This window comes from Leptonychotes weddellii, chromosome X (genome assembly GCF_054177405.1).
Source record: "Leptonychotes weddellii isolate Sample4059 chromosome X, ASM5417740v2, whole genome shotgun sequence".
In the NCBI taxonomy this organism is placed as follows: Eukaryota; Metazoa; Chordata; class Mammalia; order Carnivora; family Phocidae; genus Leptonychotes; species Leptonychotes weddellii.
Window position 1 is genome coordinate 27,359,520 of NC_138385.1, and position 4,164 is coordinate 27,363,683.

A 4,164-nucleotide genomic window follows, 5' to 3' on the forward strand; every position below is an offset into this window, starting at 1 on the left:
CTTCAGCCTTGTGAGATCAATGTTGGACTTTTTGAACTCCAGATTCTAAGTTAGTATATTTGTATTGTTACAAGCCAATGAGTTTTGACAATTTGTTTTATCAGCCATAGAAAACTAGTATGGATCTACTTTAACCAAGTCGTCAATATCCCCACCACCAATGATCAGTCATGTGCATATCGTGTACTCGCTGTTGTGACATGAGGAGAAGGGTGCTTCACCTCTTTGGTATCCTTACCCAAATCCCATAACCTCAGGCTAATGATAAGAAAAGGAATTTAAGACCCCAACTGAGTTACAGTCTATAAAATATCTGACCATACTGCTACTCCAAACATTAAAGGTCATGAAAAGTCAAGGAAGACTGAAAAATTGTCACATAGCAGAGACTACTGAGAAGACATGATGACTAAAGGCGAATGTGGATTGGATCCTGGAACTGAAGAGGGATAGTAGTAAAACACACACACACACACAAAAAAAAACCCAAAACCTGAAATTGAAATATAATCTAGGCTTTAGTCGATACTAATTTTCCAATGTTGGTTTCTCAGTTTAGACAACTCTATCATGGTGTTCTAAGATGTTAACAATAACAGAAACTGGTTAAGAAATCTATTGGGGGGCGCCTGGCTGGCTCAGTTGGTAGAGCGTGCCACTCTTGTGGTTGTGAGTTCGAGCCCCACGTTGGCTGTAGAGATTGTGTAAAAATAAAATCTTAAAAAAGTCTATTGGAATTCTCTGTAATTTCTTGGTAAATATAGAATTATTCCAAAATAATTCCATATAAAGACAATGTAGTCTAGCCACATAATGTATTACATGAGGAAACTAAAGTTCAGAAAGGAAACATGAGTTAATTATATTACTTTGAATAATTTACGAAAACATTCATCTTTCTCATTCCAAATTTATTTTTTGGTTGGTTGCTTTTTTTTCCCCACTAAACCTAAAAAATCTGTTCACCAAATGTCAAATGTATTGATCTAATCTGCATTTTATCTTACAATCTAATGCTCATCTTGCAATTCTTAACTCCTTGACCTTTTCCCATGTCACTGACCTAAAAGAATACAAATATTTGTTCACAATAATTGCTCTAATTTCCCTTCTTATGAGCTAGTACTTACACCACCTAAAAAATATTGACTGCATGAACAAGTAGGATGATTTTACTTGGCTAATGCTGATGACTAATTTTCCTATTTGCCCTGATTTCGTATTGACCCTGTATTGTGATGCATTCTAACTTTTTGAAATTCAAGTATAATTGAACTTATATTAACTTTGGGTGTACAACATAATGACTCAAAATTTGTATAAATTGCAAAATCATCACAATAACTGTCCATCGTTATACTAGTTATAATTTTTTCGTGCAGTGAAAACTTGTAAGTTTTACCCTCAGCATCTTTTAAATATGCAGGACAGTATTATTTAATATAGGCACCATGCTGTACATTACATCCCTAGGACTTATTTATTTTATAACTGGAAGCCTGTACACCTTTTGACCACCTTCACCCACTTCACCCTCTCTCACCCTCCCTCCCTGTACAACTACCGATCTGTTCTCTGTGTATATAAGCTTGGTGTTTTGGTTTTAAGTTTTGTGTTTTTAGCTTCCACATGTAAAAGTGATGGCACAGTGCTTGCCTTTCTCTGACTTGCTCACTAAGCATAATGCTCTCAACTCCATTAATGGTGTTGCAATTAGGGAAATTTACTTCTTTTTTATGGCTGAATATTACCCATTGTCTATTCATCCGTTAAAAGACACAAATTCTTTCCATATCTTATCTATTATAAATAGTACTTCAATGAATTTATGGGTGCAGATAACTTAATGTGTTAGTGCTTTTGTTTTCTTTGAGTAAATACCGTGAAGTAAATTGCTAGATTATATGATAGTTCCACTTTTAATTCTTTTTGAGGAACTTGCATACCATTTTACAAAATGACTGCACCAATTTACATTCCCACCAACAATGCTCAAGGGTTTCCTTTTCTCCACATCCTCTCCAACACTTGTTATCTCTTGTTTTTTTGATAATAACCATTCCGTTAGATGAGAGGTGATATTATGGTTTTGATTTGCACTTCCCTGATTAGTGATGTTCATCATCTTTTCATGTACCTGTTGGTCATCTGTATGTCTTTAGAGTAATTTCTATTCATATCCTCTGCCCATTTTAATTATGTTATTTTTCATTTTGCTATTCAGTTTTTTTAAGATTTTTATAAATTTGGGGTATTAACCCATTATCATACGTATAATTTTTGCAATGTTTTCTCCCATTCATTAGATCACTGTGTCATTTTGTTGATGGTTTCCTTTGCCACGCAGAAGCCTTTTAATATGAGGTAGTCCCACTTGTTTATTTTTGCTCTTGTTACTTCTGCTTTTTGTGACAAATCCAAAACCTCATGGCCTAGACAGATGGCAAGGAGCTTACCACTTCTGTTTTCTTTAAGGAGTTTTATGGTCTCAGGGCTTACATTCAAGTCTTTAATCCATTTTGAGTATATTTTTGTGTATGGCATAAATAGTGGTCCTGTTTTATACTCTTGCATGTGGCTGTATAGTTTTTCCAACATCATCTGACAGTACTGTCCCTTTCTCCATTGTATATTCTTGGCTCCTTGATCATAAAATAATTGGCTATACATGTGTACGATTATTTCTGGGCCCTCTATTCTTTTCCATTGATTTATGTATCTTTTTTTTAAGTTTTATTTATTTGAGAGCACGTCTGTGCACATCTGTCATGCACAAAAATCAAAGCATGAGTGGGAGAGGGAGAGAGAGAATCTCGAGTGGACTCCACCCTGAGCACGGAGCCCGATGTGGGTGGGGCTCGATCTCAGGACCTTGGGATCACAACCTGAGCCGAAGTCAAGAGTCGCATGCTTAACTGACTTCGCCACCCAGGCACCCCATGTGTCTGTCTTTCTATGAATTTTGTACTGTTTTCATTACTACAGCTTGTTATACTTTAAAATCAGGGAGTATGATCCCTCCAACTTGTTCTTTCTCAAGATTGCTTCCGGTATTCAGGATCTTTTTGTGGTTCCATAAAGTTCGTTTGTTCCATTTCTGTGAAAAATGCCATTGGAATTTTGATTAGGACTATGGTGATTCTGTAGATTGCTTTGGGAGTATGTAGTTCCTGAAATTTTTCTTTCATGAGGACAGAGTATTTTTCCATTCATTTGTATCTTCACTTTCTTTTGTACATATCTTTTTTTTTTTTTTTTTGGCTGGGTACAGTATACTTTATTGATGGTACATGACAAGGTAGGGGTCCCCAAGCCCCTCCCCTTCTTCAGGGGGTTTGGGATGGAAGCGGAGGAGGTCGGGAGATTCTCAGTGTTTTGGGGTAAGTTGGGGCAGGGACTCCCCAGCAGCTGAGGGCCTCTCTCTTCCTCTTGCTCTCGCTGGGGCTGGTGGTCCAGGGGGCTCTTACTCCTTGGAGGCCATGTGGACCATAAGGTCCACCACCCGGTTGCTGTAGCCGAATTCATTGTCATACCAGGAAATGAGCTTGACAAAGTGGTCATTGAGAGCAATGCCAGCCCCGGCATCGAAGGTGGAGGAGTGGGTGTCGCTGTTAAAGTTGCAGGAGACAACCTGGTCCTCAGTGTACCCCAGGATGCCCTTGAGGGGGCCCTCTGATGCCTGCTTCACCATCTTCTTGATGTCGTCGTATTTGGCAGCTTTCTCCAGGCGGCAGGTCAGATCCACGACGGACACGTTGGGGGTGGGGACACAGAAGGCCATGCCAGTGAGCTTCCCATTCAGCTCAGGGATGACCTTGCCCACAGCCTTGGCAGCGCCAGTGGAAGCAGGGATGATGTTCTGGGCAGCCCCTCGGCCGTCACGCCACATCTTCCCAGAGGGGCCGTCCACGGTCTTCTGGGTGGCAGTGATGGCGTGGACAGTGGTCATGAGTCCCTCCACGATGCCGAAGTTGTCATGGATGACCTTGGCCAGAGGGGCCAAGCAGTTCGTGGTGCAGGAGGCATTGCTGACAATCTTGAGAGAGTTGTCATACTTCTCATGGTTCACACCCATCACGAACATGGGGGCATCGGCAGAGGGAGCAGAGATGATGACCCTCTTGGCCCCGCCCTTCAAGTGAGCCCCAGCTTTCTCCATGGTGG

General features: G+C 40.4%; 1 pseudogene; it reads right to left on the reverse strand.

Annotated features, from left to right (window-relative positions):
* Positions 1 to 3,377: 3,377 nt before the first annotated feature.
* The window catches only part of LOC145717797 (glyceraldehyde-3-phosphate dehydrogenase pseudogene), a 1,058-nt pseudogene continuing 271 nt past the window's right edge, over positions 3,378 to 4,164 (reverse strand).